The following is a 26620-nucleotide window of genomic DNA, read 5'->3' on the forward strand; positions in this document are numbered from 1 at the left end:
ACGCCAGTTTAAGGCGCACTAAAAGCTGGGAAAAGAACGGGTTAAAGGGTGTTCTGATTTCTATTTTCTCCATTTTAAAAGGTTTTTATCTATGGAAAGAAAAACTTGAACACTTTTAATTTTAGATGGGGTTTACATAGTATAGAACTCTCTTGTGTGTGGGTAACGTGTTTCATTAATCAAAGTTATACATACATCAAAGTTTCCATGTTGGTTTGTATACAAACAAGTATCAACTGCCTTAATTTAATTTAAATTTCGTACCCATAAATAAGTGTGGAATCCAGAACAGGCCTGCTGGCATCTCTCCTTTGTATCTGCTGCAATTTGTTGATGGCTCTGTCGCTGCTGCTGCTGCTTTGGCTCAAAGAGCGTTTGTTGAAGCGTGAAACAGCAGTTTCACGAGCCGGCTAAAAGAGCTGCAATTGTCGATCCCTTGGCCTCTGGCGAGGATTGAGCTAAGCCCTCGGCCCTCGGAATCGAGAGTCCCCCAACCCTTTTGGCTCACCCGCACACTTCTGGTGTACTCACATCCATTGTGGATGCGCCGTTTAAATTGGTTCGTTTAACAGAATCGAAAACCGAACCCAAGGCGGCATCGAATGAAACGAACTCGAGCCAGAGAGATTGGAAGGAAATAAAAGGGTTTCCTTTGGGTTGTGCGCATGCCTGGTTTTAAGTGCCCGACGTACTTGAGGATAACGATGTGTACGCGGAGGATAATCGTGGCGGCGGCGATGATGCTGTTGGCCTGCCCTGATGAGGCTGCTGATTTCGGCGTGATTTATGCATCTTAATTGAAATGATGGCTTACAAATTGTTTGGCACAAGTGCACCAAAAAAGGGGATAGGGAATTCGAAGGAAAGGGGCAGACTTTGAATGATGAAAAAGGACTTCCTGGAATGAAAGGTTTGTTTTGGGTTAGGAATGTTTTCAGTAAAGGGTAGAACTTCCTGTTAGCAATCACTTTGGAATTTAATCACTCTATAGGTTGTGAACATTATAATACAATTTAGAATTATGGATTCTGATCAGGCTTAAATAATTTATTAAATTATTTAAACTTTCATTCGAGATCTTTAGACTTCAAAATCCAAAAATAAAATAATTTCCTTAACAGATAATAAGAAACTATTTTCCACTCACTTAGCCATCCATTCACCGCATTACGACCTACTAAAACTGCACGATCTCCGCAAGGTTCTGGCAATTGGCAAGCCATTTACTGGATAAACATCGTATAGAGCAACCTTTTGTTAACGACTTTCACACACACACACACCCAATACCAACTACCAATCCCACACACATATACGTATACTCAATTTTCCAATAGCCGCCTCCTAATCAAAACTGAGGCATCGAACTTTTATCAATAGCTTTTTTCGCCCCCAAAAATCTTTGAGTGGGCCTTGGAGGAGCTCTAGGCGCAAAACCAATTAAGCGGCGAATCGAAAACAAACACACTCACGGACATAAAGGTGGAAACAAATAAGGAAGTATTCGGTAGGATCGTCGTCTGCGATCTGGGCTCCTTTAGGCCTAGCGCCTTGCACCGGTAGCCCAGCTGAGAGAAGCCAAATAAAATCAAATGAAATTTACCGCCAATGCCAGCGGGCCGAAGAGAGTCCAAGTCCCCAGTTGGGGAAGCGCCAAAACGTTAAATACAATTCATGGCGCTCACGAGCGGAATTTAAATTATGCCCAATTAGAGTTAGGTGGCTGCTCCGACTCGGACTAAGTCGGAATACCCTATACTAGCAGATCTAATGGGTATATTGTATCAATTATTAAGAAAAAAAAAAGAAAAAGTCTAATTAGATATTTAAAATTTAAAGGGTGCAAAACTGTCTATAATAATATAAAATTTTAAGCTACCCCAAAAAAATATATTGTACATAATTATGAAATTGGTTTGATAAATTCCAAGTAAAGAACACCTTAAGTTCTTTTATGTTTATTAATATTGTGCAAATATTGAAAAATGGTCTGCTGTATGATAATAATGAATTAGTTCTGACCTTTTGCTTTTAAGTTTTCAGACTTAATAATTTAAATATATTTTGATACATTTAAATAGTTATCTTACAAAACTTCAAAAACATAGTAAAAAATTGCAGGATCGGGTATCCTATAATTGCAATAAATGACAACACTGTTCTTACTTGTTTTTTGCCCAGTTTTTAGCCAGGCCCGTTTCGAGCAATTCCTGTGGGGCATTTGTGCGACTCCGAATGGAGATAGACAGTGAGACAGACGGACGGGTGGGCGTGTCGTGTGGGGCATGTTCGTGTGGTAAAGCGCCAAATTGATTTCGATCGCCCAGAGGGGGTCTCCATACACTTACGAGTATATGCACCACATATATCCCATTCCCATCGCCACTGCCAGCCAACCCCCTAATGTTTGTTTCTAGTAGTTGCCACCGCAATTCCCGCTTGTTAACTATCTCACATGTCCCTCCGTTTTGTTTTTGATGGATTATGCGTTGACAGGCTTTCGGGAGTTTTCTAGAGCGCCACTGATTGTCTTTTCCAGTTTTTTATTTTTATTTTTTTGTTTTGTTTCTTGCCGACTTGGTCTGCCTTGGGAACTGGTCTTGTTATGTAAATTGCCGACGATTTTTCGTATTTTCGTATTGCGGGTGAAGTGCTGTTCCAGTGCTAACAAGGCATTTCAAGTGGGATCGCGACCATAAGGTAGCTATTTGGTTCGGTTTCATAAAAAAGGAATGCCTTGCAGGATATTCGGGTTTCCTGGAAATTAATGATGATTTACTGCATAGTTTACTCAATCGAGGCGTGGGAATATAACCTTCCGGGGATTTCTAGGTTGTGATGAACAGAGCATAAATATAAACTGAATGTAAATCAACATAAAAAAATATCAGATAGTTTATGATCAATATTCTTAGGACAAAGATGCGGCTAAAAAAAACTTCAATGAAAACCATATTCAAAATGTTTTTACCTAAAACTTAATTTGTAAAATTATTAGTTTACTTAAAATAAAAATAAACTAATACATTCGTAAGAGAATTTTTTTTAATTTCCGACACGAATTGTATCATAAAAATGAAAAAAAACGGCTCTTCCACTTCAAAATCTGATAAAAATTAGAAATGTTATAGAATTTGAAGTTCAGAGTTTTGGTCCCTATGTTTTACCCCCAAAAACTAGATTCCCTAATCGAATTACCAAAACGTACGCCTCTTACACCAATTTCAAACATTAAAACTGTCGGCATTTTTGATTCGCTTTCCACCCCGAGCATTTCCAGAAAAAAAGAAAACCTGACCAACAATTATAACTTCATTTTACAACATTGTTCGGGAGGCGTGGACAAATTAATTTCCCATAAAGTTCTCTAATTAGTAGCTCCATTCAAAGCGCCGCTTACGGCACAGCCAGGGGCTATAAAACCCAAAGTACAATATATCCCTAACCCAACCGAGTGTCAATATCAAGAAACGCTGCATGACACTTAAAATATCGTAAATTTGGGAAGATCCCTTTTTTTCTTGGCGGTAAGGCGTTAACTTTATCCTATTGTAGAGTCAGTGAAAAATTAGTGAACACATTTTCAACTCGCGGGGTGGTCGATGTTTTTTTTTGTGAAGTACTTTAAGATTCAAGTGCCTACTTAAGAAGTTTATTTTCCCCTTTTTTTTTCAGATGCATCTGCCCTCACTCGATTAGTTATTCGGCTTGCATAATTTGGTCGTTTCGAAGGAATTTCTGGGAAATTCTGGAAATAACTTTTTGGGGCAGGTTGCGTCTGCGCATAATATATGGAAGGAGTTCTTTGGTTTTTATACGACTGCGAGATCGTTAGAATGTTTGGTATGCGTGGTCATGTAGCGAAGATCACAAGTGTTTGAAGCTCTGAAAAAATGTTTGTCTTAGGTCACGCATTTTTATTTGGGAAGTATGTACAAGTGCGATTCAGTTTTATGAGATCACTTAAATAACTCTAAAGTGTCCAGTCTTTGTCGTAAAAAAATATCAAATTATGGTTGCTTTAAAATATTAATTTTAGATTTAGCACGGAACACTTTTTATCATGGGGTTTGATAAATGGTTATAATCCGCTGACTTAAACTTAAAGCTAATTAATATTATTTGACCATTTCAAAGCCTTGAATATCAATTACCTTTGACCTTTATATACCAGACCTAGAATTACCTTAGATCTTCGCTAAAAACATATATTAGCACGCAGTAACGAAACTATTAATACCAGCTATATATACTTATTTTAAGGCCTAAGACCCATCCAAGCTCGACTCAACGAAAGGGAAATGCCAAATCACGCCCAGAACGGTTCGATGTTGCGTGACGAGAGCAACGGGCAACCTTTCTGGATTTAGTGGGTCACTCGGATCGAGACCCCAACAGATCCAGGGCGAGATGGAGATGCGTCTGAAGGGGGGGAGGGCTGTGATTTGGGCCCAATCAATGCAGGCCGGGGTAAAAGGCATTATCAATACGAAAAAAATACGAATACAAGGCAGATATAAAGGGGCCGCCATCTCGTTGTTGTCGCAGCTTGGGGCATGTCGCGCATGCGCAATTACAAAGTCATTTCAACGCCCCTCCCCCTCCAGTTCCCCCCGCATCCACAATCTCCCCTCGATCTCAATGATTAAGCGCATTCGTTAAGTTGCATATTGTTTAATGCAATATTATGAAATGGTCACGAGAAAGGGATAGGCAACTGCTGTGGATTATCGAGAGGAGGCGGCCCCATTCGGTTTTGTTTCTTTGTCATAATTTATTAAGCCAGTTGGGCCAGCAGATGTGGCTCATCCTTCGCCTGCCACGGCTATTTTTAGTCCCCTACTCGTTTACCAAGTCCAGCCTTTTGCCCGCAGGGATGCTCTTTTAAATATTTTGATTAACCAGACGCCACTTGCCGGCGACTCCCACAATATTATACGTGGATTCCTGCTTTTGGCTACTGAAACCCATTTGTATGGTGGTTCTATTTCTCTTTTTTTTTAGGAATACCTATTGAGAATAAAAACAAAACCACATTTGTTTAGTAATTTTATAAACTTTATATAATCTATTTATTATTTATAAACACCTAAATATTATAAATATTGTTTATAAAATTATTCTCTAAATTTCAACTTTACTTTCTTAATCAACACCTTTTTGCAGTGATTAACCAATTTATTTCAACTACTGAACTGAGCAGTTCATTGTAAAGAAATCGCTTAATATCAGCAAGTTTTCGGAGGCCAAGATTTTTGTCCTGCCACAGAAGTGAAAGTTGCTTGCTACCTTTTTTTCGGTATTTGGGCACAACACCTTCAGAGGAACTATCTGATCGACAGACAATAATCGAAATTCAGTTCAAAATGTAAATCGTACATCGAAAATCGCTTAATTCTCGTACTCGAAATGGACAAGTTTTCGGGCCACTTTTGGCAATCAGGGAGGCTGGCAAAAGAAAAAAATCTTTACTGTTACGCCAAGCAAAATCTTCGAAAGACAAAGGCAAGGACAGAGAACCATATATACCGATCCAGCTGATTGGACTCTGATCGATGGTCTACCGCTGCCCCCAGACATTATCTTGCCATCATCATCGCCGATGGCCGATAATGATGATCTTCGCTTTGTGATCTCCGGCTGATGAGATTTTATAACCATTTTTGGAGCCACGTAGGTCCCTTTTTCGCCGACCGACCTGCGACTAATGAACACCTTAAATGGCAATTGCACCGGAATGTGATGGGGATTTATCAAGAAAGGAGAAAGGCTCCAACTACACGCATTTTGTCACATTTTGACATAACTCATATGGTCAAGGGAAATTCCTTCAGCCTTGAGCTAAGATTCTGCCACCATATTTGGTGCCAATTAGGTGGAGAGACCCTTTTACTTTTAAGTGCCAGTTCCATACCAGGTTGGCCAACTCATTGCCACGTCTATTCCCCGTTAAGGCGGCGCAAAAGTCTTCCTGGGAAGTCACGTCGTTGAAGATAAATTGTTGACAGTTTCGTTTAATTGTGCATCGAACTTCGATGCTGTTAATTGCCACAAAAATGTTGCCTACCATAAATGGTACTTAAGGTTTTTCTCTTCGCTTTTTTCCATCACCATTACCGGTAAATCTGAAGATTCAGAGTGTGTGGGTTTGTTTTTATGACTCTATTAGATAAGCGAGTTAGGCCCGGGGAATTCTGTCCATGTTGCCCGATACGATATTAATTTTGTACATGCCCCCACATTGTGTAATTGATATTGGTCGGAAAGAACAAGTTTTCCTTTGGTCGGGAACGGGTTTCCTTTTCACCGCGGAAGTTGTCCTTCCATCTAATTGGCCTCGCAAATTGCCCAGCGTCTCTGTTGGTTTATCATCGGGCCATTTTTTTTTCATATTCCTTTCAGTGAGTTTTCCTCGCATTGTTGGCTTGACCCCACTTGTCACCTTTTGCGAAATGATTCAATCCCAAAGTCATGGGAGAGCTGCTGGAATCAGACTCGAGTCATCATCAACAATTGCAGCATCAGCAGCATTGACGACTTCGTGGGCAACTGAGGAAAACTATTCAGGTCAATAGTTCAATGGTGAACGGAGCAATGGCCAACAATAAAAGAGTCATGAAAAGCACATTTTTATTGCCTTGTAAGAAGGGTTTGTTTATTTTTCCCAACCAACTTTAATAAAATTTTTTCTTTAAATACAATAATTCTTAATTAGCTGTTTCGGGCTTACACATTTACTAACATTGAACAATATAGAAATTAAAAATAAAAATAAAGTAAATAATAAATTATTTTTTAATCTCTAACCAAACCAAATCCAATTAAGATTAAACCACACAAAAATCAATATAGTCGACTTCTTGCCATAAAATCATTCAATAAACTAAGCTTATATTTGTTTACAACAAATTAAATCTCCCTAATCCCTTTAAGCAAATCTCCATAAATACTCTATCGAATTTCAATGCAAGCAAGTTCGGATAGACCCTAAAATCTTTCAACACGTTTTCCCAACGTTTTACAACTTAATTCCTTTTATTATGACCATTCTCTGTCTGCGATTGGGACAGGGACAAACAATCAAAAGTTTGTGGCTGCAATTGGATTTGAGATGCCCCAGCGCCACAAGACCACAAATCCAGGAGAAGAATATCAAAGGAAATCCAGGGGTGAAAGGGGAGTTTGAAGCTGGGGAATTTGCATTCGAGAGGGAAAAAAATTAACTGCAATCAAGTAAAACGTCATTCAACCAGGGGGAAACTGAACTGGGCACTCCGGCACTCTAAGCTCGCAACTCGAAACTCGGGATAGGCTCCATTATTAGCTGGAAGGTCCAACCAGAAAGCGGAGGAGCTGTAAAGTTGCTAAATTGCCGGCATTCAACGCATTTTTCTTTTCAAGAGAAGCGAAACCAATGGACATCAGTTCGGTTCAGTTATGTTCTATTCGCTTTGGTTCGGTTCGGTTCTCCTAGGTCCCCCAGGCATTTTGATGAACCTTTTGAAGAGTTTTAATTAAGCTAATAAAGTTGTCTGTTCTGTTCGTTTGGAGTCTGCTGTCTGTTGTCTGTGTTGCATGACCATTAATTGCCATTGTTAGACACACCAATAAAGAAACGAGGTCATAAATGGGTTAACGTTTACATAACTGATACGCCAATTAAAAGGCAAGACTAAAAGACTATCTATATTTAGGCATGCATAATATTTATTTAAGTAATTGTATTACAATTTCTTTGTTATCTGCTCGCCTGATTTTAATATGCTTTTTTACAAAGAGGACTTTGCACTCTTAATGTGTCAAAACAATAAATAAAAACTGTTAAATATTTAGAAGCCACTCACGTAGCCTATAAAATATTACACCCGAGTTGGGCGCAAAGTGAACCATTAAAAAATCGTAAAAATACACACGATATATGTACGAGTAGCTATAGAATATTTACGATTCGGTCGCGTGGGCAGCAATTGCGAAATGTAAACTGTAAATTAGCACAAAATACATTATCGTCTATTAACGAAACGATTTGCATGCCCAACAGAAGCACTTGAAGTTGCATTTCCAGTAGCAACTTCAGAGGTTCAAGGTAAACTGAGATAGTATATACGTATGTATGCAACTTTGTCAGGTGGGGTAGATACTATATAGTAAGTCGGCTACTCTTACAAACCGTGTAATTGCTTTCCCAGATGCTGAGACTGTGGCACATGCTCCGATCTTTGGAGTCTGATAACATTCCAGTTCTCCTTCCCCCTTCCACCGGCCTCACTTTATTTTCTTTACTTTTCTGATTAAACACCAGATTGTATCGTGTATCGGTTATGAAGAGGTAGCCATAATATTTGGGGCGTAATTAAAGGTATTAAAGTGTTGGCCAAGAGCGTTTAGTTTGCGAGAGCGGTGAAAATTTCCAGACGTGGGCTGGTGCAAACCAACGGTTCCTTGGGTGTGAAGTAGGTGGAGAAAGCTGAAAGTCTGGAGATCGATAACAAATAAGTTCCGGAATAATTGGGAGAAAATGTATTGCCAAAACTGGATTCGGCTTGCCTTCTTTATATCTTTATTGTTAAATCTGTGTATTAAGTGGCTGATAATTATTTCAGTAGTTTTACAAACTTCTTTTATGAAAGTGCTTTCCATTAATTGTTAATATTAGTTTAAAATGTTTTTTGAAATAAGTAAAATAATTGTTTGTTTTATTTTCTTCTTTGTAAGCCACTCGCAAAATTTCTAACCTCATTAGCAAAACCAGAGAACCCACTTCTTGCAACATCCAAATCCAATCAATCATGGCCTAAAAGCACACAATGACACCTTCGCAAACAGTAGCTTCCGTATTACAAACAAAAACCAGATCACCCTGATCCGCACACACATTGGCTTCGATCTTCCAGAAGCGCTACTTTAACCAACTGCTGCCAACTGGGCCAAGATCTTACAGTAAGTTTATTCCAAAAGAAGGCAGGATCCCCGCCAAAAACAACAATGGGGATCAGGTAACACAAACGGCGCGCAGCATGAACTTGATATTCTTTTTTTTGTGAGCCAAGGAATATGCAAAGTGCCTTCCCAGAGACTTCCAGCTGCAACAGTTGCAGTCCAATTTGGCTCGGTTGTTGTTGTCACCCTGATAAGCATCTTTCTGGCACTCCGAATACAAAATATTGACTTGCTGCCGGTATCGTGTGCAAAAAAGGCAGTGAAATCGAATAGGGCCAAGGTGCCGACATAACAAATTACATGCAAATTAGTCTCCAGAGATTCTGCAGCAGATCATCATTTTTTGGATTGTATTTGTAAGGAAAATGGCAACTAGCATCGGGTTTATAAATATAAAATTGTAAGTAACATCAAAAAACATCTAAGAAAGAATCACAGTTTGAGAGCTACCGCAGTTGTAGATTTTCAAACTAGCCCAAAAGTATTCTTTATAAAAATAACTTAAACATCTAAAGTTGAAATGAACCAACGCGATATGTGTTATTATTATTATACTTAACAATTTTTTAAATAAAATTTTTTTAATAATTAATCAACCTTCTGAAATGTTTATCGCTTCAGCTTTAAAAGTTCGTCGCTCATCTATCACTTTCCAAGCGATTTACCAACAAGCTTTATAAATAATGAGCCCGCAAACTTTTTATATTTCTTCTTTATTTGCTGAGGCAGTAAGTAAACTTTTTCGTAACGCAAAATAAATCAAATTAAATTCCGTTGACGCACGCACAAAATGCAAATTTTCTTCGCTTCCCGAAAGTATGCAACATGCGGGCAGGAAAATTACGAAACGGGCGAGGGAAAAGTCTATCAAAGGGCTTGACTTTCCTTTGTGCCTTCTTTTTTATACTTATTTTGTTGTGTGATGTAATAACTCACACGCTCAGCCAATTATATGGAATATGTTTGTTCTATTCTAGGTCGCTGCTGTCGTCACAGTCCTAAGCATACAATAGATTTTTGTGTGAATAATGCGTATACGTATCGAATCGGAGGCAGCAAGCCGTCAACAATTGGCTTCCACTTCAGTGAGTTACCGGTTTTCGAGCGAAAAAGAAGTTGCAAAAATGTAGCACTCAGTTGTTGTAGAGCCAAAAAAATTAAAATAAATTGTAAAGAAAATTCTGAAAAATTGTGAAGTGTGTGGTCTTAGAATTGCATACCATAAAATGTATTTTTTTTGTGTTTTTTCAAGAGATCTGACAGATATTTTGGCTGATTATATCTATGCTTCAGTAAATAAATTCTTGAATTATTAAAGAATGTGTAACAATATGCACAAAAATTCATTCAATACAAAGTCTTACTACATATCGCAGTAGTAATGAAAATGTTTCCCAGTTTTCCCCCCACCCAGAACATCTCTTTATGCTTCTGACACCATTAAATAATTTGTGCTGAGACCACAACAAAGTGCTAGACATTTCTTCCTGGTCGCATTTACACAACTCACTTACACTTGAAGCCTCCATTGTCCGACTAATTTCCACCCGACTTTCTTTCTAACTATGTATGATGAACCGCATGCCTTTCCATCCCATGGCATTCCTCTATTTTTAAGTAGACAACCCACACAAAGATCTCCGATCGGGTCGTTGCATCTTTCTTTCTTTTCTCCGCTGGTCAGCCAGCAATTTGCAGTTGCATTGCGCCAATTGCTATTAATTTGTGAGCTCGGTACAGAGAGTGTCAATTATACTATAAAAAGAAGATAGCAAGCAAGACACAACAATAAAAAATATCATCGAGACGAATCGCACGCGACTCGTGTCACATTCTTCAAACCAAATATGTTCATACATTTATTCCCATTCCTGGCCATTAGTTTAGTTGTTTTCGATCAAACTTAGTTCAATAGGGGCAAAAATGCATTGTAAATGCAAATATTGTAGCGTAGATTGGTTTGATCTAAATGTTCTATGAGTGCTATTGAAAATTCATTTGAATTCAATTCAAAGATATTCTCTGTAAAAACCCATACAGATTTTAATCACTTCCTTAATAAATATTTCCAATCCTGGTTTCAAGATCAAACAAGCTTAACTAGCTTATTTCAAGTCAACCTTGAGTAATCCCAAATATTTACGAACAATATTAAACAATAATTTCCGATTGAAGCTGACAGCTCAACATGTTGACCTCTGGTTTAAGCCATTATTTTCAACTTTGAATGCAGCAGCGATCCGTTAATGCTGCAGAAGTCAAGCATAAATAATTGTCAAATATATTTATACGTTCGCCGTGTAGCTGTCGTCAAAGGTGTCCATCAAAATGGCTCATTGAGTTGTCTGCTCCGTGGATTTGCCTAGATTGCTGTTTTGCTGACTGTATACTACTATATGTATACCATGTTGCTATTGTGTTGTTGCTGCCGTTTGGCGTTTGGCGTTTGGCGCGTGAGTTAAAACGTCAAACTGTCAGCTTCAACAATTGTCAACATTGCGGCTGTCTCCGCTGCTGTTTCGCTTTATTTAGCTGCCGTCTATCGTGCGTTTTAAAATTGCAACGCGATGCGCATTTCTCACCGCTTACATTTCCTGATTTTCCATGCATTTCGTTCTTAACACTTTTCGCTGTGACGCATCTCTCTCTATAAAATCGGCCCAAAAGTGACGTTCTGCACGTTCCGCTGTTTTGTTTGTCTTTTTGTCGATTTCCCGTCGCTTCTGCACGTTTCCCTGCCGAATGTCACGAGCGGTGCATGCTCAAGTGGGTCACCAGCGGTTGGGTCACCAGTTGGTTGGGTTGGGTGGGGCGTTTCGGCTGATTCGTGGCTCTGTCTTTGGCTTTGGGCCTGATTAGCCGGCGCCTTAGCCACTTATCCCCGAGCCCAGCCAGAACCAACTTAGCTAGCAGCTGGGTGCTTAAAAATAGACACCTTAACCCATTAATCAACTGTCTTTAAATGGGGATTTAAGAAATGGATAAATAAAATTAGGATTTGATAAAACAGCAGAAGTATGATAAGTTTGATGGTTTACCTAAAACATAGTTTTCAATGGGCTTTTAAAAATCCATGAATTAATTGTTGTAATAAATACTCAAGAAAAGTCCTTGTATTATATAACATTAAACATTTTTAGGGATAAGTCCAATCGATTGATTCTATATATATAACAAAATAAGCAAACAAGAATATATAAATACTCCCAATATCTCTTCATTCAGCATTATATTTTTCATATTTAATGTGCGGGTTTTAGCGGGTTAACCCTTCACCGGGCACAATCATATGTCTGGCACCTGCATTGTCACGTGCCTCCTGCCCAGCACCTCAGCCGCCTTATTCGCCTCCGTCGCTCGCCACCTCATCGCTCTTGGCCAAGTCTCCTTCGTTTATTTTCCCAGCTGGAAATCAATATCCATTCAAATCCCGCATGGCCGGTGAGCTTAGTTCTCGCCTCAATTGCAAATGACCAGGCGACGTTCAGGTTGTCGTTGTTGTCTGGGTTCGTTTTCATTTTCTGGTTCTGGTTGTGGCTCTGTTTCAGCTTCAGCTTCTGGTTCTGGTCGGAAATCGAGGCTTTTAAGCGGATTAGTTTGACTTTGCAAGCTGAGTCCCCGGCCAAGTGTCTTTTTTGTCTGGATGTTGTCGCCGCCTCAAGAAAATCGATAGGGTATTGTACTCGAGAAGGTTGCCATCTAATTGCCGGAAAGGTGAGAATTAAGTTCATTTGCAAGGAGATGATGGGGGTTTCAAGGAATTTTAATTGAATTTAATGGAAAATAGTTAACAACAAATGTTTAAACTCTAATTAGTGATTATTACTAGAGGATTATTAGAGATGATAAAAGTTTAAATAATATTTAATTGAATTTGAAAGAAAAAAGTTAACAACAAAGCTCAAAACTCTGGTTAATGCATTTCACATTTAAACACAATTATTTTCCAAATAAACCCTTCCTTTGTTAGGAGTATTTAAGTAAATACCTAAACTTTTCCAGTTAGTCATTGTTTTAGCCTAAATGGTTATGTTAATTTCCAATTTCGAGTGCATCTAATGCAAATTGAATGTGGCAGTATCAGCCACCAATGGACTTTAACCGCCCCTTTTTAGTTGCCTCAATTCACGCCCGATTACACACCTTTCGGGCATATAAAAGAGTTGATTTATTTTAATGAGTCTTTCTTTTTGGCCAGACACCGCGATCGAATTGCCCCCTAACCAAATTTGGTCGTCTTGCGCACGTGGGGGCGGTCCAAAAAAGACAAAAAAAAATAAAATAAAAGGCATTGGGTGAAAGCAGGAAATACAAGGTCTGGCCAAATCGATGGTTTTTTTTACGTCCTTGCTCCACAAAGCGATCGGGAAAAAAGCCACAGCACAATGGGCATAGCTGTCAAAATTGACAAGCGACGCCGTCCAAATGAATCAGATACCCATTACTCATTGGATGCGAACGCAAAATGCTTTACGCAAATTGTGTGTGCTCGCGCATTTGTTATTTATTTTCGAATTTAGCAACAGATTTAACCGGCTAACGGTGAAAACGGGTTACCGACGCCCTGACGCATGCGCAAATTACAAAATCTTGCGAAATTACAGCACCAGAAGACACTCTTCTCGTCTGTCTCGTAATGGGTCTCGTTTCTGCACTTGAATTCAAGACAAGTTGGTCACTTTTGTGAAAGAAAGTGCGTGTGAGTAGAATGCGAAAAAGGTAAGGTACAAATTAAATGCGAAGCGAAGCAGAAAAATCAAAACAAAGTTGACAGACTGAAAAACCGGAAAGAAAATACGCTTTCGAGGTCGAACCATAAGTAACCGCAAGCCTTGGATTGCACGTAATCTATATTATTAAATAAAGTGTCCAATGATTTATTCTAAGGCCAAAATGAAGTTATTTAACTATACAAATTCACATAATTTTTATACTAACAATATAAGCATTAAAATGCGCAATTTGTATTTAAAGAGTTTTTATTTGAAGCTATCACCATTTTGTTAAAACCTTTATACCCTTAAAGAAGTGTGTACCAAAGCGAAAGTATTTCATGTTGCTTAAATGTTATATTAACAACAAAGACAATAAAATGTCCGACTGATGGGAAGTCGTAATTTTCACAAATTACCTCAGTTGAGTGAGAAGGAGGATCGTTGCTCCAGGCACGAAATCGCCCCTAAAAAGTGGGTTAATTGCGCAAAATGTGTTTCGTATTAAGGTGTAAATTGTTATCAATTTTGTTGCTGGTGACCCAAATTGGCACGAAATGAGAATGCAGAATTTCTGTTTGTATATTTGTTGATCTGCCAATAATGGCGTTAATATAAAAGAAAAATACAGAATAGCAATGAAGAATTATAATTTACAAGGTCTAGGGCTCGTTTGTGATCCAAATAAAAGATAAACAAGCTATAAAATGGGAAAATATTTACTTGTCCTGTATAAAAAATTATATAAGGAACAGCACGGTTCTGGCATCATTTAAAGTAATTTATAATTCCAGATACTTTTTCGGGCAATCCCATTAGTCAAACTCACCCAAGTAAATTGTCAATTAAAACCGAAAATTTCCACCCACGCTAAACACTCAGGGAAGAAACATCAAAACTTAAGATAAATGAGCCTTAATTTTTCACACTTTTCACTTTCGAGTGCACCGACCCAATGCATTTTCCTCAACCGCAGAAAAGCAAAGCATGAAGGAAAGATTTATAAATATTTTCTAAATATAAAGTCAATGAAAACTTTTTTCTAAGACTTTTCGACACCGCAATTTGTTAACAATTTTCACACGCTGCCGTTTGACAGCGACCACGCCCCCTCATAAATCGCCGCCTCCCAAAATGCGTAGAGACCATTAGTCAGGTTCGTCTGACAGAAAAACACTTTGAATGCTCTTCGCATTTTTATGAGGTTGCACTTGCATTTCGAAATATTGTTTATTGAGTTGGCTGGAAAAATATTTTGCAATTTTGTGCATCTATTTTATAATCAATTCGAGGGCAGAGGAAAGTTCATGGAAATCCTTTGGAGAACAGCATGTGAGATTTGCATTTAACACAAATTTACTTCATTTCGCTGACAGTATAATGAAGATGGGGGACAAGGTAGCCCCATGTGGTGAGCAGATGCTCCACTGGTTGCAAATCCTCCTGAAAATCCCCTCCATTTCCTCTGCAATCGAAGGGTGAAACATATTGATTGCCTTGGGCAATTTGTATTATCGTTGCAAGGTTTTATTTTCCTTCTCGCGTTGCTCAGAGTTTCCTTGGGCGGTGTTTATTATTCTACAACCAATAATGCAATAAACAGGATTAACCTTAATGCAAGTCCATGGAAAATCGACCCAGATTTATGTGGCAGTGTCTCACCTTGTTTGGTTGGGTTGGCTGGTGGATGACCTCCACAGATGGTCGAATGCAACGTGTTGAAAGCCAAGAAAGCGTAAGAAATTATCTTGCTTAAGGTAAATTAAACTTTGAAATGAAAATGTTCAATATTTATAAAGTAAACATAACCTTGAATGTACATAATAGATATTTAAAATTTGTTTTATTTATTAGTAATGAAATTATACAAAAACTTCTTAATAATGAAGCCTTTTAAATTTAAATATAAACCTAAATTTAATTTATATTATTTCATTTTGCAACTGCAAATTATGTTTTGAGTGGGTGAATCGGATAAGAAATAATAAATAAAAAATTCAGGGGCTTAAAGATATATTAAAAATCATCTGATAAGCAATCAAACTTCATTTCAGTATTCCTCCCTTTATTGATTAACCCTTACATAACCCCATTTAAAGCTGTATTCAAAGCAATCCAATAATTCAAGTCGAACCAATCAAAAGTCGCCCACATCTTCCCGTTGAAAAAAAGTATTCCAGTGCAACTTTTTCATGAATATTTATGCCCAACGACTTGAACCTTGGCCACTGGGCAACAAATTCGACTAGTCTCCGGCTAAACTCCAACGAAAAGACTTTAAATTCAATTCAATTTCCATGTGCATTCATTTCTTGTTTATATTTACGGTAACAAGAAAACGGGGAGAAAAACTAAAATAAAACCGACTTTGAAATGGCGCTTATCCGACAACACAACAAAAAACAAACCGACCCAAAACATAACGTAATATTTAAACGAAACTAAACGAAGCGAACTAAAGTCTGGGGGGCGTTGGAGAGTGAAAGTGCGAAAAGGCAAGAAGAAGATTGGGAACACAGAGAAAAAAAGGGTTAATACTTTAGGAGATTTAAAAAAAAATAACATTAAAAAAAGTCAGTCTCTTACCAAAATTTCTAACATTTTATTCTGTTTAACAAAAATATTGAATCATGAAAATTTGGTTTAATCAGTGCTACTTTATTTGTAAGCAAAAAAAATTGATTTTTAATATGTTGAAATTTTATTTATTGGTAATTCCAAAAAAAAAATAATAAATTGGTTCTCTTCATTTCCAATAGTTTCCTTAATAAAACCATTTTTTATGATTTAAAGTATTTTTTTTTAGTATTTCTTAAACGGATTTTGTCAATAGTTTATTTGTTTTCTTTATTAATTGCTTAGATAATTTTTTTTAAGTTTAAAAATATTTTCTTAACGTGTAAAGAGTCTGAGACATCAACAAATAAACAAAAACGCACTGCAGATGTATCGACTCCCCTCTTTCGCAGAAACTGAAAGTCTCTGATTACCGCACTCGACAGTAGCACCAGCTGTGGGAAAACCCCCTTTCTACCCCCCAAAAAAAACCCCCAATCCCAACTGCACTTTTTCAAGCGTGCAAGTGAAATTTTCCATATGAGGCAACGTCAGTGAAATTTTCGTTTTCGTCTTGGGGCAGCAAAAATCGAAATTGAATTTACTCGTACTTCTTTTTTTTCTGACGATGGCGCGTGCGTTTTGTTTACAATTGCAGCCTTTTGTTATTGTTATTATCTCTAGTTGCTTCTGTTGTTGTTGCTGTTGTTGTTGTTAGTGTGCCTGTTGCTGATGATGCTGCCGTTTTTTCCTGTTTTTATTGTCAGTCAATGACTGCACTCATTGTTGTTGCAACGGCGGCTATATCTCAACAAGATCATGAGGGGCAACTCAATAACTGATTTCAACTTGCGCTTGCTTCATCAGTTTCCCTTGTTTGAATGCGGGGAAAAACAATTTGCTTGTTGATGATCGCCAAGGTGGAAAACGTAGCTTTTGGCCTTCTGACTCTTTTTCTATTCTTTTATTTTTACCTTGAATTGAAATAAATTAATTTTTTGGATATAGTTTCATATGATTTTAATTATTTTATTGAGGTTATTCTATTGTCTTATAAGTTTTCTGATTGATCAAGGCTAAAAGGTTTAAGAAAATGTAGCTTGAAATAAAAATATAAAAGACTGTGCAGCTTTAATACATAAAACAAATTTCTTTTCATATTCTTTTTGCCTATGGCATCTATAAATATTCCTGCAGGACCGCCAATCTTGAGTTGGTGGCTTAAGTCGTTCAGGGATTAAAGCTTCCCACGTTCCATATTGACGTCATAGTGTTGAGTAAAAGTGTCAGCGGCAGAAACTCAACTCTTGTATAACAGACTCCCCAGTGCGCACAAATCTGACGTCATTGATGATGGAAAGCGAGTGAGAAGAATGTTAATGCCAGTCACAGAGATTTTCTGGTAACAGACGCCAAATGTTGGTAACATTGCATAACTGTTGAGTTTTTAAAGATGCAGTTCGAGTGGCGAAGCCAAATGAGAGCGACGCCATATTGCGCATACGCCGTGAGTGTCCTTCGGCTTTTCGGCGAACAGCTGTGGAAGCTGCTGGTGGCAGCAGAACTTCATCGGTGACGTCTCCTTGAACTCAACATTTGCCGAGGCCATTGGACAGAGACAGCTGCAAAGCCATCGAAATTCGCACTCATATACCTTGCCTCTCTATGTATTCCCTCGAGATTGCCTTTGCATCCGAAATGTTTTTTAAGATTTCCCCAGCCCAACTTGGTGGGCAACAGTTTTGCCAGCTGACCAACTAGGAAAGAAATCCTCTCAGGTTTTAATTATTTAAAAGTCCGCTAAAGGTCAGAAAAGCTGTACTTCTTAAAAAAAATTTAAATTGAGACAAAGGAAGGAAAGTATGAAAAACTTTTTGCTGTACTCGAATCTAACTTTAAAAGGATAATTTCTGCTTAAAATATATTTTGTTGCAGAAAAGTTATTTATTATTTGTTTTTTAATTTCAAATATATTTTATATTTTATATTTAGTTACATTTACTCATAAAAAGCAAAACACCTATCTTATTTCTATGGCCAAATAAATTCCAACCCCAAAGCCAAACCAGTATAAAAATACATCTTATGGCTTTTTCTCTTTTTGGCCATTCAAGGCTGCCCATGACCAATAAAAAACACATTGTATAGTCCAGCAGTCGTAATCAACCCTCCCTATTTTCCGTCCATTTCCCAACCTCACCCAACACATTTGGCGGCCGAAAAAACTCAGCTAAAAGGACTCCCAACAGACGGTGGCAAGAACAACATTGTGGTAGATACGAATCGATAAAATTAAAAGGCTACAGTCAACAGAGGATGCCAAAATGCAGCCCTCAGACAAACGGAATGAGATAGACACCACAAAAAGTGAGAGGAAGGTACAGAAATTCTAAAAGGGAAACGAATCGGAGGTTTTGCCTAGAACATAGAAATGGTTTCAGCATTTCAACTTTGTTTCCTTTTATTTTTTTTGATTTTGGTGAAACTGAAAGTGCTGCCAAGTTTCCGCCTAATTAGGCTAAAATGTTGTAGCATGAATAAAATGGGATGCTGACTTGTCTGGCTGCTGTATCCTGTTTCGAAACGAATGTTGACGATGACTCATCCAGGCAGCTGTCTGCCAGGATTTTCGGGATACATCGTCTGGATGCTGTTGACGTAGGCAGTTTTCCAGGACTTTGCTCCCTCTTGCCATTCTCCCTTTTTCCCATTTTCCGTCTCTGAATATCTGTATGTATGTGGGAAATACTTTGCGGCGGGAACTGGAGAAAGTGATACATAAAGTGTGGCTAAATTACAACTTATATAAGGACGATATTATATAGGCTTTTTTTTACGTCCTGGGTTTGCCGTTGGCGAAAGGAGACTGTTGATTGCTGCTTGGAATTTTCTCTGCTGAGCCAGGAGTAATTTTTCTTAATGCTTGACAACTTGAGAATGACAATTTGTGGTTTTAAAAGCACATTTCCATAAATTACAAACTAACTGAGCTTGAAAAATAATTGAGATTCCTTTTAAGCCAACAACTAAACTTTTTAATCTGTTTTCTGGGACAATCTTATTAAAGAAATATTAAATTTAGATAAAACAAATATTTGATAAGTTCTTCAACATTTGATTCTCTGACTCCATACGAGTATAACATAAATAAATCATACATTGTAAATCCAATTTAACTTTATTTACCTCATAATCAAACACTTCCATATCTAATCGAGAATTAAAGCTTAATTAACTGGCACACAAAAAAGGCCTATCTATCCAATCCGATCCCAACCGAAAATTCGTTTTGTAATTTATCTTAATCTGTTACACTTCACACCGTCGCGTCGTGCCAAAATCGCAGATATAATTTGTGTGTGAACTATTAACGTGGCTATAAATCCGCACATGGCAACCGTTGGGGAACGTGTTCCCCTTCCCGTATGCCTCAATCAATTAATTTCAATCTAAACACGCCGACAGAGACGCACACACACACACTCGCCAAGTTTTGCCAGCATCGTCACTCATACGCCCCGTTTGCCGCCGTTCCGCCTTCCATTCAACGCAAAAGTTTATTCACATTGCGGCAAATTTGCCTCTTTTTATTATAATTTAATTTTCCATGGCGCACTCCCATCGGGGATTTGTGTAACCTGTATCATGGGTTTGTTATGCCAATAGAAATGCAAATCTCTGGTGGCGAATCTCATAAAGTATATTCTCCGAATCCATTTCCTCTATTTCCCCTTAGTCTGATCCCCTCAGCCATTTGCCACCCACTCAACACTCACATCACACGATTTTGGAAAGCGTTTTCGGTCATCGGGCGTGACGGTCAATGATCACTTTTGGCCAACGAATGCCGTCGCAGCAACAACAAATTTGATCATCTATTGCCCGTTACTTTTTGTTGTTGTTGTCGGCGTTGACGCACTCTAATAATTTTGGTAAACGTTTGGGCAATTTCCAGCATTAAATGTATACTTTTTTTTGGCAGGTGAACAAAGTTTGTTAATTACGGTTAGCATGGAGGCACGCCTGACTAAGTAATGGGGAATTCCTACATAGGGAAAAATATTTTAATATTTTAGGAGTACACCTTCCTATTTGGTTTATTTATAGAAGGTAAACTCCTTTTTATATCTTTCAATTAATGCAAGAAAATTATGAATGGAAAGTAAACTTTTTTATTACATATATTTATTTGGAAATGAGAAAACTAAGCCACAAATATTTTATATATTCTTTTCTGTAAACCAATAACTAAATCTAGAATAGAGCATTGCCTATTTGGTGTGTGAAAGTCAGGAATGAATTTTCTCTGCCTCCAAACTGGTGCCTCAGCAGACTGTTTAATAATTTAATTTAGCTGGGGATAATTGGGCACGCAAGGCTTGCAGCTCCATCGTTCAATCGCCCAATCCTCATTTCTCACTCCTGGACAGGGCATTTTTTCACAGCACTTTTGCTGGCATGCAATCTGTCCATAAGATACTTTTACTTGCTATCCTTTACAATGCGACGACTTCCGTTTTTTATCTGACTCTCTGTGATTTCCGCCTCGGACGTTCAATGACTCTGAATTGGACAATACTTTTGCGTGACTTCGAAAAACCTCATGAGAGGTTTTCGCTTGCCTGGATAGAAATATATAATGTATATAAAGTAACATTACTCACAATGCCGTCGATTCATATGAAATGTGTGAGCCGCGCCTGTCTGGACATGTCACACTCGTCCACTTGTTGATTAATAGGCAAAAGCGAAATCTCTCCCCGGGTTCAGGTTGCTGACCTTCCCGCCGCTTTTCCCATTTCCTTGTGCTTTGTTTGGAACCCCCCCAAACCCCTCTAGCTCTCCCCCAAATTAATTGAGTAATGTGAAATATATCATGAAAATAAATATACGTACTCTCCGCTGGCTATTTTCATCAGAAAACGGCTTCCGTGTACCGAAAAGAAAACAACGGAAAGCGTATTCGAATATATTGAATCATTTTTCGGGTTGTTTCTTGTATTTCTGAGTACCTTTGTTTCTCATACAATTTGTCAGGTGTATCATGCTTTCCAAGAATTGATTTCCTCTTCACTTTGTTGGCCAACCAAAAGTGACTTAATTAAGAGATTATTAAGCAGTAATATAAACGAATTCGCTTAAGTTTATAATACATTCTTAATAAAATTATTGGATATATATATAAATTTGGCGAGAAATTTACGAGAATCATTAATGGTTTATAGTGAAATATATGACAATATTTTGCGGAAAGAAAGCCACAGCAATATTTTTATAGTTAAATAATAAAAATTCACTTTATGGGATATACGTACATTAAATTAATTGGAATGTTGACCAAACCACATACTATTATAGTAACATTGAGGAAGAGATAATGAGAGGACAAACTTCGTAATACTTTAATGCTCCTAATCCGTCTTTCATATTTGCAGTCTTCGCACTTATTTTATATCCAATCTCCTTACATCAATCATGAGCTGGCTTTGCATATCTTGGCTATTTCTTTATAGCCTGCAACTGACAGATGAATCCGAAAGGAAGTCAGGGAAGACTTCGTCCTGCTGGTTTCCCTTTCCCTCAATTTGCCAACATTTAGTCTGTCGCTTGGCAATCCAATCCGCACGTGATTGAGTGTCTGACATTTGCAAACACTGAGGGACAAACAGACATTCAGAAAGGGAGTAAATCCGAAAGGCATAAGATGGATATCGCCCCCTTTGGCTACTGACGATGCATCAGTAGCAACTCATTAATTCCAGATGAGGTGCTCCAACCTCCTCTTCCCCCTCGAAACCCCGCAAATGAGGGCGCATTAAAATTAATGGGTATTCATTAGGAACTGGGGGCTGGTGGGTCATTTTCAGTTGATTCCCCCCGCTCGCCACTTGCTAAAGTTCAAGGTTGCCCCTCACACACATGAAAAGGTGGATCCAACTTGTAAATACATTTCGCAAGAATTTTCTTCAAGTCGTTATTTGTTGCTAAACATCTTGAGTGAATTTCAATTTCCCTCTCTGCAATTGATATACAAATCTCGTAATATGCACATAAATTTAGTGGGTCAGCATTTGGCTTGGAGTTTTCCTCTTGTTTTATTTACATTTACTTTTGGTCCCTTTTTCTAGAAAAAAGGAATTTACACTGCCAATTTAATGTAAGTTACAAAAAAATGCGAATAATGATTTATACTTTGAATCTGCAGTTTAATTTAATATTAATTCTTCCCAGAAATCTATATTTTTTGTGAAATGTAAGCCCCCGAAAGCATTCCACAGTTTCCATGTTTATTTTTGCACTTTTTGCCTTCATCCAAGTTTTCTTAGATCATAATATCCAGCCCTATATGGCTCCATTATTTTCACACTTTTCCCGCCTCGAAAAAGTTTTCCGTACCATCTGGCTCATCCGAGTGCGTTCCTTAAAAATTTATTTTGCTTTCGCTGCTCGCGTTGCTCGTGTTGGTTAGAAAAATCTTTTGTTTTTTTTACTCGGACTGCAACGCGTGCATTTTATAGTTTCTGAGTTGTTGAGTGAACGAACCTTGGGAGTAAAGGCTTCTATTCGCTTTTAGGTTAATTTTACGCTGCTCTAAAGCAAAAGAATGCAACCCAAAAGTGAGAATACTTTACGATGCGTTATATTTTTCTAATGTTTACACCATCTAAAGGCAAATATTGAAAGCAAATGAAATGAGTGTTGCAGGTGGAAAGCCTTTAACCCTTGAGCCGTAATTAACCCATTAGGGTGTGCAGAAAGCGACCTTTGAGTGACGCAAATCAACTTGGGTAAACTGAAACAATTTCACTTACTTTGCGATTATGCTGTTCGTGCCGAGAAAATGTAGTAATTTTCCTATTTTCATATTTTCGGCCGCTTAATGCTATGTGGGTCGGTGCTCGGGGATCGCTTGGCTGATCTCCCCAACGATTGTGTAAGGTCTATGTCTGGGTCGTACTTGTTGTTCGTGCCTTCTGGACTGTAAACCGGAGACCTCTATTCCTCTATTCGAAGGTTTTAATTACGCCAATTGCACAGAGAGTAGGTCAAGTGGCAAAGACTATTTTTGCGCTGATCCATGTGTGTATTCAAATTCCAAATATTCAAGATCAGGAACCGTTTGAAGGTTACGAATAACGAAATATCATTTTATATCTTTACAAAGTATGTAATTTATTATTCAGCAAACCGGAACCTATACTATAATTATGATTTAATGAGTATTGATTGATATATTTTCATTTTTACTACAAACATTGTTTATTAAAACTTTAATATATTTTTTATTACTGTCTTAAGTTCGCGTTATTAAATGACTGAAGCATTTCCTCATTCATTTATGTAAATTAATAATCGAAAATGCTATCACATTGCCAACTACCCCATTACATTTTCCTTACATCCTCAAACTCATTTTGCCTTATAAAATCGTAATATTTTTCATTACGCTCAATTTGTAAAAGCAAATGAGTCGTAAAAAATCATATCAACGCAGACTAGACGTTGCACATTTTTTGTGGGGAGCCTTACTTCCCCTTAACTTCTGGTTTGTGTGGCAAACATGATATCGAATTACTTGGTGAATAGCTACTTGAACAGCAGTTGCAGTCAAAGTTGAAACACTTTTTGATTGCCATTTTGAAGAGGGCTAGAGTTGACTCGCAATTAATCAACATGCCACACATAACGGAATTCTTTTTTATTGCCCTTTGAAGATTTCCCACCAATCTTGGGTCATACTCATTACCCCAGAGAACTTTTACATATTTCATCCTAAAAACGATTTTCCACTTTGATTTATTTGGTTAATTTCCCATGGACTTTGACCAAAGAGTCTTGATGTTTGATGCGTTGCTGTCATGAACTTCCATCTCAACCGGTTCTGGGTACTTGAGATTCGTTAGAGAATATAGAACCAAGATTCGAGATTCGAAAATGGAGAACGGAGAATCTTATCGCCAACACTCTGATCAGTTGTTTACAAATCCAAAAAAATAGAAGAAACATTTCTTCGCTGAGCTACTCTCTCCATTTTCATTTCTATTTCTGATTCGGTTCTGGATCGGGCAATTAAAATTCTGACTGAGTTCGAGTTTCGGATTTGATTCGTTGATTGCCCTGTGAAATAATTAATTTATGCGTGCATTAACCGTTACTTGATAATGAGAACCGGGCGGGTAAATCAAGGGGGGATTTGGTAGTCTTATCTCCTCTTTCAGAGCCGATTAAGTTCAAGTCTTCAAGTGCGGATGGAGATTGGGTGTGTCTGAAAGTGCGAAGAGTCCGCGGAGGGGGAAATACAAGTCTTGTAATTATGGGCCGGACCAGACGTGTACAGTGCGTTTCATAACAGAAAGTAGAATCAAAAGAAGTTATAAGAAATGTGAAGTAAAAATAATAATGATGATGTGAATAAATCCTTTTCTTTAGATTCACATTTATAAAATTTTTATTTTTTACATCTTTAAGTTTGGGGATCAATACTAAGTAATATTGGTGGTTTAGGTGGTTTATTCTAAGAGGATTTTAGCAGATTTATTGATATGAAACGCACTGTACAATCATATATGCCCTTACCCATGCTCTTTGTGATTAATTGTCAACATTGGCCGTGTGGCGAGGAAAAATAATTTTACTTCGGCTCAGGCAACTATCCACAAAGGGCGTGACTTTCTGCATGGGGGAGTTGGAAATGGGCCGGGGAAAGGGAAAGGGAAAGTTCGGAACAAACCAGACTAAATGAAGATTTACGTTCCGCAGCCGCAGCGAGTTGGATATTTATGGAGCCAAAGCCAAGGAAGTGGAACACAGTCTGGAGACGGACTCTTTTGGCAAAAGTTTTTCTCATTCGCTGATCGTAATGAGCTTTAATTATCCCATTATAATTTTACTGAACTTCAGACAAGTCCTGAGTCACTGAAATTGAATATGGGCTGTAAAAAGTAATTAGGTCTTGAGATTTTACAGTGATTTATTTATGTAAAACTAAGGCAAGAAATATTTTTCATTTCATTTATTTTTCATTTACAAGCAAAAAACTAAATGCCTCAAAATACATATAGGTAAATCTCAAAAGTCATAATATGCACAAAATTATCTGGAATAATTATTTTAGAAACGTATTCATCACTGAATGACTAAACAAAACTGTTATTAAATTAAGATTGAAAATGATTTATTGCTAGACTCGAAACTCAAAGTTCAATTCTCCTCCTTTTTTAGACTGCAGCTCTGCAGTCCAATTATAATCATTTCTACCGATCGCTCCAATTAAGTAATAAGCAGCCCGTCTCCCATTAATTTCGTGAGAGTGGGAGGTATCCGTGGCTAAATCAACAAAAGTCAGAAGATCTTCTTTGCGTTTCCAGAAGCAGAAGCGATGAGACAATGGCAACTCATCATCGAGTGACCACAAGAAATATCATAATTTCTTTCCGAGAAATCAGCATAGGTCGCCAGACAAGACCGAAGGCCCAGCGCCAATGATTGTCCAGGGGTGTGGGTATCGCAGGGGGCTTCTGGAGGGAGTGCAAAGGGGGGTCGTTGTCTCGTCGTTCGTTCGATTGAATCAAGACCCGTAGACGACCCCAGACAGCCAGCTAAATATACTTGTAATCGAGGAAAAAACGAACTGGAGGCAGAAAGTTGCGTAGGATCTGCGAGTTCGGATGCAGACAATGCAGCTGCAAAGTCGCTATATATGTATATATACCCTGATCCGTAGCCCCCCTTATGTTTCATCACACCCATTGGGTTGCTTTGATTTCTTGATGTTTTTTTGATAAACGCTGCTCATCATGTAATTTTAAGCGCGCCGCGCATGTTAAGCAAACAATTTCCCGTGACAGTGTAAAATGTGCTTTGGGTGGTTCAGGATGGGGCGTAAAAAAAGCACTGAAAAAAAATTATCTTAAATTTATAAATACTAAAAAAAAATTAAAATTATAAATACTAGTTTTAATACAACTATTTTTAAGAAAATACAAATATTATATAAGTAAATGACATGTTAATTCGTTTTTATTGTATTTGTGAATAGTTTACTTATTGCTTTTCTTTTAAATTAATTAAGTTAAAAATCATATCCGTGTTTTATCTTGATTTTTTTAAGTGTAGGGCTTAACTAAAGCCAAAGGGTCGGCCAGTCGTCTGCTGGCCCTCCAGCGACCATTACAACATGACTCGCAAAGAAAGCGAGTGTTGAATGCAACTTTTATTTAATGTTTTTCTTCTCTCTCTCTCTCTCTCTCTCCATCTCGCTGTCTTTATCGGACTTTTTCTTGTGGAAAGTCTTTTGGCCCGAAGGCAGGCCTAGGCCAAAAGAATCGTGTTGATGGATTTCTTCCTGTCGTAAATGTTGTAAGCGAAAGATATGTCCAAAACGTTCAACATTGCTGCGGGGCCTCCAGTTG

The sequence above is a fragment of the Drosophila ficusphila genome, unplaced genomic scaffold (assembly GCF_018152265.1).
Source record: "Drosophila ficusphila isolate 14025-0441.05 unplaced genomic scaffold, ASM1815226v1 contig_712, whole genome shotgun sequence".
NCBI lineage: Eukaryota > Metazoa > Arthropoda > Insecta > Diptera > Drosophilidae > Drosophila > Drosophila ficusphila.